Here is an 11,037-nt window from a genome sequence, read left to right as displayed (position 1 = left end):
GGCCAGTGGTTTGTCAATTTTGTTGATGCTCTCAAAGAACCAACTTTTGGTTTTGTTGATTCTTTCTATTGTTTTTCTGTTCTCTATTTCATTTATTTCTTCTCTGATCTTTACTATTTCCTTTCTTCCAGTGGTTGTGGGCTTTTTTGCTGTTCTCTTTCTCTTTGTTTGAGTTGTGTAGTGAATGTTTTGAGTTTGTCCCTTCTTTTTTGATGTGTGCATCTACTACTATAAATTGTCCTCTGAGGACTGTCTTTTCTGTGTCCCAAAGGTTTTGGTATGATGTGTTTTCATTCTCGTTTGATTCTAAGAGTTTTTTCATTCCATCTCTGATTTCATCTATTACACAGTGATGTGTTCGCAGGGTATTTTTCAGTTTCCTTGCTCTTTCTGTTGTTAATTTCTACCTTGATGTGATTGTGGTCAGAGGAGGTACTTTGAATTATATCAACGTTTTGGATCTTGTTGAGGATTGCTCTGTGGCCTATGATGTGGTCTATTCTGGAGAACGTTCCATGTGCATTGGAAAAGAATGTGTACTTTGTAGCTGTTGGATGGAGGGTTCTATATATGTCCATGAGGTCAAGTTGGCTGATTGTGTCCTTTAGGTCTTCTGTATCTTTGCTGAGTTTCTTTTTAGATGTTCTGTCCTTTACTGAGAGTCGTATGTTGAAGTTTCCTACTATTATCGTGGAACTGTCAATTTCTGTTTTCAGTGTTGTTAGAGTTTGTTTTATGTATTTTGGAGCCCTGTCATTGGGTGCGTAGATGTTTATTATGGTAATGTCTTCATGATGGATCGTCCCCCTAATCATTACGTAGTGTCCTTCTTTGTCTTTTATGGTGGATTTTGTTTTAATGTCTATTTTATCTGAGATTAGTATTAACACTCCTGCTCCTTTTTGGTAGTTGTTAGCTTGATATATTTTTTTCAAAACTTTGACTTTTAATAAATTCACGTCTTTGTTTCTAAGGTGTGTCTCTTGTAGACAGCATATTGATGGATCCTGTTTTTTTATCCATTCTGTCACTCTCCGTCTCTTTATGGGTGCATTGAGTCCATTTACATTCAGTGTAATGATCGATAGATGTGAGTTTGTTGCTGTCATTTTGTAGTGCTTTTTTTTGTGGTGCTGAAGTTTTCTTTGCTCTTACTCTCTTGTGCTGAGTTACTTTTGTTGGTGAATTTTTTTTCATTTCTTTTGTTTTTGTAGGTTTTGTTTTTACTGAGACTTTATGATTTTCCTCTTTATTTTTATGAGTATGTTCGTTAACTTTCTTTGTGGTTATCGTGAAATTTACCCTTATTTTTCTAAGTTTGAAGCAGTCTATTATTACTTGGTATCACCTTGCCTTCCTCTCCATTAGAGCATTCTATACCTATGCCATTTATTCCCTCTTTTATTTTTCTCATGTTGTTGTCATTTACAGATTTAAGTGCTCTGATTCCCTGTTATATTTCTTTTGGTTTTGGATAGTCTTTGAGTGTTAATGTCGTAGATTTGTATCTGGCTGGTACTATCCTGCATCCTACATTCAGCCTGTGAGCTGAAGTTGTTAGTTCTCAGATCGAAGAACTCCCTTTAATAATTCTTGTAAATGTTGTTTGGTTTCTACATATTCTCTTAATTTCTATTTGGAAATGTGTTAATTTCACCATCATGTCTGAACGAGAGTTTTGCTGGATATATTAATCTTGGCTGGCAATTGTTTTGTTTCAAGATTTATGTATGTCATCCCATTGCCTTCTTGCCCGCATGGTTTCTGCTGAATAATCTGAGCTTAGTCTTATCGTTTCTCCTGTGTATGTGACTTCTTGTTTTTCACGAGCTGCTCTCAGGAATCTTTGTTTGTCTTTGGTTTTTGTGAGTGTGATTTTCTGTTGGAGTCTATCCTATATGGGTTCATTGAGCTTCTTGGATGGCCAGCTTTTCATGTTTTATGATATTGGGGAAGTTTTCTGTCCGCAGTTCTTCAGTGATCCTCTCTGTGTTTTCTGTTTTCTACCCGTGTTCTGGAACTCCGATCACTCGCAGATTTTTTCTTTTGATTGTATCCCACATAATTCTTAGGTTCTCTTCATTTTTCTTTGTTCTTTTTTCTGAGTTTTCCTCGAACAGAGTTGTATCCATGTGTTTGTCTTCAATTGTGCTGATCCTGTCTTCCACCATTTCAAATCTGCTCCTCAGCCCTTCTATGACACTATCTATTTCTGAAATCTTGTTGTTTATGTTTTGGATTTCTAATTGTTGTTTTTGTATAATTTCTAGTTGTGAATTTATTTTGGCATTTTGTTCCTGCATTATTTTCCTGAATTCTTCCCTTTTTTGGTCTGTATTTTCCATAAATTTGTCTATTTTTTCCTCATTTTTTCTGCTTTTTGCTTCAACTCTTGAATACTTCTGAGTATTAGACATTTGAATTCCCAATCAGGTAGTTCTAGTGCATTTTCTTCCACTGGAGAGTCATCTGGTGTTTTATTTTGGACGCCTGCTGGAACCATCCTGTCTTGTTTTTGTAAGTGTTTTGATATTGTCTGCTGTGTTCGGGGCATTCAGTAGTTATTTTTCTTGTTCATTGCTTGTAGATTTGTTTGTTTTGTCCTTTTTTTTTTTTTAATTTGGCTGTGTCTGAGCAGGTGAGTTGTATGGTCTTTGTTGTTTGCTCGTCTGTGGACACGGTACTTTTTACCTTCTTCTCCAATTGGCAGGGACAGTCGTTCAGATATGGTACAGCAGGGCAGGTCTAGTTGAAGAGGAGTTGCTGGGATAGGTTGTTTGTGGCACTTACTACAGCCACCAGCGCGTTTCAGTAATCTGTGCAGGGCATGTTCCAGTAGGCCGTTCCTGTGATGGTTGGTGGTGTGATGTTCAGTGCACGGTGCAGATAGGCAGGATGGAGGGGAGAGATTGTGATGTGTGAAGCTAAGATGGGAGAGAAGAGAGAGGAACAGGAGCCAAAAACATACAAACAAACCAGAAAGAGTGCTAGGGGACCTTGCCGTTTGAGTTGAGAAATGAGATACTATGAAATGGAGAATAACAAAAAGGGGATGAAGAAGAAAGAAAAGAAAAGAATGAATAAATGAAAATTTGAAAGACAAAGGAGCAGCAAAGCTCCCAGGGATCCCACCTGTGCGTATACAAGGTCGGGGGAAGTTGTTCCCAGGTGTTTAAGTACCCCCTGGCTAGGAGGCATAGAGGTATTCAGCGCCAGGTATTCAGGGTACAGGAAGAGAAGAAAGGTTTAGAGAGACGAGAAACTGAGTAATGAAGAGAGACAAAAAGGAAAAAGAGGCGAAAGAAAACAAATCAAATCTAAAAAAACCCACGAAATAAGAAATGCTCTGAGGATCCATCTGTGCGTCTGCGCAATTGGAGGTGGTAGGTCCCATGCTGCGCAGCACTGCCCAGCCAGAATGGGCTCCCAAGTTGAGAAAAGAAAAAGAAAACAAACAATTGAAAACAAAGAAACAAGAAAAGCTCCGGGATCCCACAAGTGTGGCAGCACGGCCCGGGAAGCAGTTCCACACTCGGAACGGAACTCTACAGCCCCTCATGAAGAAGCAAAGATGGTGCGTGGAGCCAAGTATTTGAGTGAAAGGAGGGGGCGGTGTTGAGAGGTAAGGAAGAAATCAAAAGAAGCGGAAAAAGGCAATACCAGCAGCCAACAAATGGCCCTCAGGGAGTCCGCCAGTGCAAGCAGGTGGTATCCAAGCAGCCGCTGCTTCCCGGCCAAGAGACTGTGGCTGCAGGAAGCAGAGGAGGCCTAGTGGGGGTGAAGAAGAGTGGGGGTGGGAAAGCGTATATTGCCAGTTACTGGGTTTTTTGTCTCCTGCTGGAAGCTCCGTGAAGCTGCTTTCTCGTATCCCTTATTTGCTGGTCTCTGATAGGAGTCCAGGATGGCGGATCCATGCTTGTTAGGTGATAGGGGACTTTTGCATGTATGTCTCCTCGCACTCTGTTTACCGTCGGTTTCTTATTCCATTTGGTGCTTGGCTGAGTTCTTCATCTCTTCATTTGATGTTTAGGGTTTCAGGATTGCTGTTTTCTCTGTTTGGGTTAGTTTTTCAGATCTTTGCTGTGGAGGGACTGCGTGGTGCTTCTGCCTAGAGCGCCATGTTGCTGGCAGTCCCTTACATCTTCTTGTTATGCTTCCTGCATAGTTTAATATTTTCCCCGTAGAATCCTTCAAAATTGCAACTCGAGGCCTTATGTTTTTCTTCAGTTCGTTCAGCTTGAGAAATACTGAGCATGTTTTTCCTTTTTGGTTTTCTATTTCCAGGTTTTTGTTCTTTATACATTCTGGATATTAAACCCTTATGGTTCCCCCAAATTCTTCCCCATTCTGTAGATTGTCTCTTCACTTTGTTAGGTAAAGTCCTTTGGTACACAGAAGTCTGTGGGTTTTTTTTTTTTTTTTTAATAATATTTTATTACGTTTTCAGTGGAAGTGTACACCGTGAGACAGGTTCCCATTCAACAATTTCTGCACATACTGTTCAGTAACATTGGTTACTTTCTTCCCATTGTATTAGTGTTCTCATTATTTCTGTTTAGTTATTCCATTCCCATTAATGTAGTCTCACGGCTCCCCAACCTTCTCATCTATGATTTAGAGTATTTGTTGTCCATTTGTTCTTAAATAGATGATATTTTAAAAGAGCACAGTACTCAAGGGTAATATTCAGTACTTTATGAGGTAACCTGCTATTTAGCTAAATGGTGACTTGAGGGGATAGTTTGGGTTCAAGGCTTAAAGAGTATCTCAGGGCAGTAGTCTTGGGGATTCTTCTATTTTTAATGGGTCCAGTAAGTCTGGATTTTTTTGAGAATTTAATGTTTTGTTCTACGTATTTTCCCTATCAGGATCCATTTGTTATGGCCCTGATCAGAATGTTTGGTAGTGGTAGCTGGGCACCATCTAGTTCTTCTGGTCATAGTGTAGAAGAAGCCATGGATCATGTAGACAGTTAGTTCTATTAACCAGTTCCTTCGCTGAATCTTGGGTTTCCTTCTGTCTCTTTTGTTCCAGATGAGTAGAGACCAATGGTTATATCTTAGACAGCCACTCGTAAACTTTTAAGACCCGAAACGCTACCCGCCAAACTAGGATGTAGAACATAAATTTAATTAACTATATTATGCCAGTTGACCAAGTTGTCCCACGAGACTGTGGCCCCTAAACTTTCAAACCAGGAAAATTAATCCTGTGCGGTGATTGGTTATGTCTAACAAGTAGCAGTTTATGTGACCATATTTGTTTTATTTTACATATATACATATGTATGTATTCTGTATTTTGGTTGTTGTTGTTGCAAAATTATATATAACATAGCATTTTCCTAAACATCCTTTTGTGTATGTGTGTGTGTTATGTATGTGTATGTGTGTGTGTGTGTGTACATTTTAGTGGTATCAGTTACCTTGGTTAATCTGTGCGCACTTCACCCACGTTCAATGATGCCTTTCTCGTCACCATAAATAAGAAGTGACTGCTATCTTCCAGGCAACAGGTTTCTTTTTATATATGGCCTTTCTGTCCCTGGATTTGTAGTTCTGCCAAGATAATTTGTTGGGCCCGTCCTTGCAAAGGGAATGGATGGTACTATGCAAATAAGGTGTGTTGTAAAACACTTGCAAGGATTCTTCAGTGACTATGCAATAAAGTTCCTGTGGCATACCAAGGGAATTGGTCAGTTTTGCCATCCTGTGAAGCTTAAAAGAGCCAATCCGTTAGAGGTTGAGGGGGACCTCACTACCTTCAAGAAAGAGCCAGGAGCAGAATGCATCCTTTAGAGCCAGGGTCCCTGTGCTGAGGACCTCCTAGACCTAGGAGACAGAGCTGTACCACTGGACGTGGCACGAGACAGTAGTGGCATGGGACTGGCAGACAGCTTCAGTGGGCTTGCTGATCCACAGAGCAAGAGAGTTGAGTGCCTTTGGGCGGGAGGTTTCCTAGCAGAGTGAGGTGTCTCTGGGCACTTATTGGCGGAGCTAAAGAGCTGTAACACTTGCTCAAGCAGGGCAGAGGCCAGCAGCAGAGGCCTGAGTACAACCTGCCTATGGGCATAACTGAGTTGAGAGCTCTTGGTTGGAAGCTGCCTTGATTGATGAACTATATCCTGTCTTCAGGTTGATTCTGAATTGTAACCTGGCACTTTCCTAATAAACCCCATAATTGTGAATATGATCTGTGAGTGCTGTGTGGCCAAAGCAATGAATTATCGAACCCAGCAGAAAAGTAGAGAGTACTGTGGGAGTGATGGCTGGTATCAAAGTTGGTAGAAAAGGTTGGAGAGTGAAGGTATGTCTGACCGCTACCTCATAAAAATCAGCTTTGGGCTGATGGTGATTCTCATCTCTCCCCCTGATGTTAGACGAGGTCTGATACCACTGCATTTCAATGTAGAGAATTTATCCAGCTTTCCCCTACCCCTCCGTGCCTCGTAACCATCAATGAACGCTGGTCTCTGTATATATACCTGTTCTTGTCATTTTATAAAAGTGAAAACATTCAATATTTGTTTTTTTGTGATTGATTCATTTCGCTCGGCATAATGTCCTTCAGATTCATCCTCGTTCCACGATATTTTGGGAACTTAACCTTTCTTTATGGCTGCGTAGTATTCGATTGTATATATTTACCACATTTTGTTTATCCATTCATCCATTATGTCACTTAGGTTGTTTCCATGTTTTGACTATTGTGAATAGTGCTGCAATTCCATAAAGTTTTCAATGCTTGAATTTTCAAAAACAGATTGCGAGACCTTTCTTCCAAGATACCTCTGGATGGACTTGAACCTCCAACGTTTTGGTTAGCAACCGTGCGCTTACCTGTGTGCACCACCTAGCAACTTCGTATCTCACATAACCAAAAAACAAACAAACAAACCCATTGCTGTCAAGTCGATTCTGACTCATGATGACCCAATGTGTGCAGAGTAGAACTGAGCTCCATAGGGTTTTCTTGGGTGCAGTCTTTACAGAAGCAGATTGCCAGACCTTTTTTCCATAGAGCCACTAGGTGGGTTTGAACCACCAACCTTTAGGTTAGTTGCCAACCGCTTGCACCACACAGGGACCTCTGTATCTTACATAATAGCTACTAATTCCTTATGACAGTATCAGTTTACATTCTACACAGCTGGGACCCTGCCTGAGCTTGGAAACTGGAGAGGGGCCTTTCTAAGCGAACAGAGTTGAGGTTTTAGTTGCAGCCATAAATGTGATTATTTGTTCCAGACTTCTAATAGATACCACTTCAGCACCCACATTTGCATCACACTATAGAGAAAAACAAACACATGAAAAGCTTGGGCATACCTATTTTCATGGCTGAATTATTTTAGATTTGCTTCACCATGGTACTAGGTTTGCCATTCATGATGTCAGACAAAGGAAAGGAGGAATGAAATCTCAAGCAGGAGCCAGGTGGCAGGTGTTTGAGACTTTTCTTCCTCTATTAAAGTATTAAGTATCATGTCTGGGCCTTTGTTGCCAGCTTTTCCCTTGGGTATGGAGAATAGGTAAACCAGTTTGGCTGCCAAAGATGTAGTGAATAGGAGGTGAAGAGGGCCAGAGCTTTAGGACCTGGGTGTGTTGGAGAATTGGAAAGGCTGTGTTGATTCTGTCATTGCCAGATCTAAATTTACTTTAGATCCTAAGTGTTTACAAATTTGTCCCCAAAGCAGTGAACCAAACAACTTAAACAGAAGACTTTGTTTTTTGAAGATATTTACAAATAAATAAGCACACCTGACACAGCCAAGGGGGTGTGGGGAGGGGGGGAACCAAAGCCCTTGCCGTTGAGTCGATTCTGACTTATAGTGAGCCTATAGGACAGAGTAGACGTGCTCCATAGAGTTTCCAAGGAGCACCTGGTAGATTCGAACTGCCGACCTTTTGGTTAGCAGCTGTAGCTCTTAACCACAACACCACCAGGGTTTCCAACACAGCCAAGAGACGACTTATTTTGTCACTTTTCCAGCTCTCTGCCTTGGTCTGGTGGGATGCCACTTACCCAGTCTGAAGTTTTGGTTGGGTCTCTTGGTTTTCACACAACCATGAGCACCCTCTTATCTGCTCAGCCAGCTTTTATAACATAGGCACTTGAGACCTCACTGCAAAACATCGCTTTAAATTGTCTACTTCCCAGTTTCTATCAGAAGCCTGGTTGAGAGAAAGGCTGTTTATTTACAGTGAGCCATGTGAAGGATATGTGGTCTGATTATTCTTCTGTATTCTGAGTTTCCCCACCTTGTCTTGGTCCTCTGCAGAAATACTTCCATGCTTTGTGCTGTCAGCGTATACTGCTGTGTACGTTATAGGAAATGCTTAAGTTCTGTTTTTGAAATAATTGTCTACCACAACACTTAACATGTCCTTTATGAAGAAGCCCCAAATGGGAATATTTTTTCAGATATGAGAACCTGGAATATCTTTGCTTTCTCTAAGGCAGAATTTCCCGAAGTCTGTGCCACAGCATACCCATGTGGTCCAAATAGATTCCAGCATATCCGTGTGGTCCAGTGGATCGCAGCATACCCGTGTAGTCCAAATGGATCACAGCATACCTGTGTGGTCCAGATGGTTCCAGGTCCCCTGAAAATTGATCCCCTTAGCTGGGTAGAGGCAGTCCAGTCATCTTTTGCTCTAGCAGTCTCCTACATTTCTCCAAATATAAATAGCAGTCCCTTCCATTTACTGCAAATATAAATGTAATTTTTGATACAAATATAATTTTCTGTATGTATTGCATTGGGCATATCTGCTGCGAAAGATGTCTTTAAAGTGTTAAAAAGCAAAGATGTTACCTTGAAGGCTGAAGTGTACCTGACCCAAGCCATGGTGTTTTCATTTGCCTCATATGCATGGGAAAGCTGAACAATGAATAAGGAAGACCTAAGAAGAATTGATGCTTTGAATTATGGTGTTGGTGAAGAATATTGAATATACTATGGACTGCCAAAGAATGAACAAGTCTGTCTTGGAAAAAGTACAGCCAGCATGCTCATTAGAAGGGAGGATGGCGAGACTTCCTCTCATGTACTTCAGACAGGTTATCAGGAGGGATCAGTCCCTGGAGAAGGACATCATGCTTAGTAAAATAGAGGGTCAGTGAAAAAGAGGAAGACCCTCAACAAGATGGATTGACACAGTGGCCGCAACAATGGTCTCAAGTATAACAATGATTGTGAGAATGGTTCAGGACTGGGCAGTGTTTTGTTCTGTTGCGCATAGGGTCGCTATGAGTCAGAACTGACCCAACAGCACCTAACAACAACAACATTATGAAGTTAAAAAGATTAGGAGAAACAGCTCTGAGGAATTGGTACTTGGGCCTTAAGGACAGTGTGAAACATGGAACCTGTTATGTTAACTAACAGATCTTTAGTTTAATTTTTTTTCTGTTTGTATATATATTTTCCTTAGTCATGACTTTTTGCTTATTTTTATTGCTTAGTTTTATCATACCTGCTTTTTAAGCTATTTCAAATTCTTTGCGAGATGAGGTGTGGAATTGTCTGAGTTCTCTAGAGGAGCAAAACTAGTCAAGTATATGCTGCAGACCTCTTCTGGCTCACATGGTTGCAGGGGTTGACAAACCCAAAATCTGCAGGTCAGGTGCAAGGCTGGAGGCTTCTGCTGGCTCATGGGGTTGTGAGGGTTGGTGAATCCAAATTTGCAGGTCAGTCGTCAGGCCAGAGACTTCTGCAGGCTTACCACCCAAGAACCAGAGGTCAGGTGACAAGAAGAGTATAGGGTCAAGAAAGAGAGAAAGTTTTGCCAGAACATCCATTTATATACTGCAGGTAGGCCACAACCTCAAGAAAACTCCCCTTTCAACTGATTGGCTGCTCACATGAGATCAAAATGGATGGTGATTACATCGTGTCTGCCAAACCACTGAGATCATAGCCTAGCCAAGTTGACACATAACATTATGTCAGTGAAACAGATTGGAGAGATGAAGTTTGAGCATAGTCTATTATTTACATTAAATTCACACAGAAATATGCATTGTTAGGATTGGCATATTCAGAATAGTTCATAGGTTAGAACCTGTACCTAGGTGAGAAACTGGAATTTGAGTTTCATTTTTGCTACTACCAGTTTGATGTGTTACTTTGGGCAAGTCCTTTATGTTATCTTTGCTTTGACATCTGACAGATAACACTGTCCATTTTCTCTGTTGTTAACTTTGCAAAAATATTTGGGTTATTAGATATATCAAATAAATATTTGTAAAGTTCTTTCAGGTTCTTGGTGTTTAACAGCACATACCATCATTGCTGATACTGACCCAGTGTTATTAGGATTATAACTAATGATTAATGTGTGGGGTTCGGGGTTGGGTTGGTTTCCTTTTTTCATTTGTTGGGACTGTAATCTAAAGGCAACAGATAAGTTGAATATTGGTTTTGGAAAATTAGATTGATTAATATGTTTATATGCTTTCTATCTCGGTTAGAAACAAATTGTTTTGTATGTAAATTGCAACTGTTAATTTGGTCAGGTTTTCAAAGAGGATTTTTAATAGATAACTTAAGACTGAAGGTGGTTTGTGTGCTTGTCCCACCTCTCCTACTGGGTTTATTGGAATCCTGAGGAAAAGCTCATGTGGTAGAAAGGTATTTAAAATAATGAACTTGGCAGTTCTAGTTTATAAGGTAGTGATTGTTTTGGTGACTTTTAAACAACATCTTTAATTTGAGGGAGTTTCTTTGCAGACTGGGGAATATGTGATAATTGGGAAATGCTCATCCTATTATTTTAATTTATACCTACTTTCAAATAATTCCTTGGTTCCTAATTGTGAAGTGTATTTCTCCATTTGTTAGGTTCTTTAATTGGTATAGATTATGTTATGAAACCATATGTAGAAACAATTTGTTGTTTTTACTCTTTGTGTTTTTGAAAATAATAGTGTAATATGATCTTTTAATTCTGTATTTACCAAGAAGAAAGGAGCCCTGGTGGTGCAGTGGTTAAAGAGCTTGGCCGCTAACCGAAAGGTCAGTAATTTGAACCC

General features: G+C 40.3%; 1 protein-coding gene across 7 annotated transcripts in view; it reads left to right on the top strand.

The window, feature by feature from the left end:
- WDFY2 (WD repeat and FYVE domain containing 2) overlaps positions 1 to 11,037 on the top strand; it is a 256,485-nt gene that overhangs the window by 152,020 nt on the left and 93,428 nt on the right. Inside the window, exon 2 of one of the 7 annotated variants that reach the window (XM_023731520.1) lies at positions 10,970 to 11,020. The exons of 5 other annotated variants lie outside the window; for them this stretch is intronic. The gene's annotated coding sequence lies outside the window, so the exon portion shown is untranslated. Of the gene's footprint in view, positions 1 to 10,966; positions 11,021 to 11,037 lie in introns of those variants that run through there. One more of the 7 variants, XM_023731519.1, reaches the window with a different exon arrangement.

Source organism: Trichechus manatus, unplaced genomic scaffold (genome assembly GCF_000243295.1).
Source record: "Trichechus manatus latirostris isolate Lorelei unplaced genomic scaffold, TriManLat1.0 scaffold00044, whole genome shotgun sequence".
Classification (NCBI taxonomy): Eukaryota; Metazoa; Chordata; class Mammalia; order Sirenia; family Trichechidae; genus Trichechus; species Trichechus manatus.
This window is presented reverse-complemented; position numbering and strand designations above follow the sequence as displayed.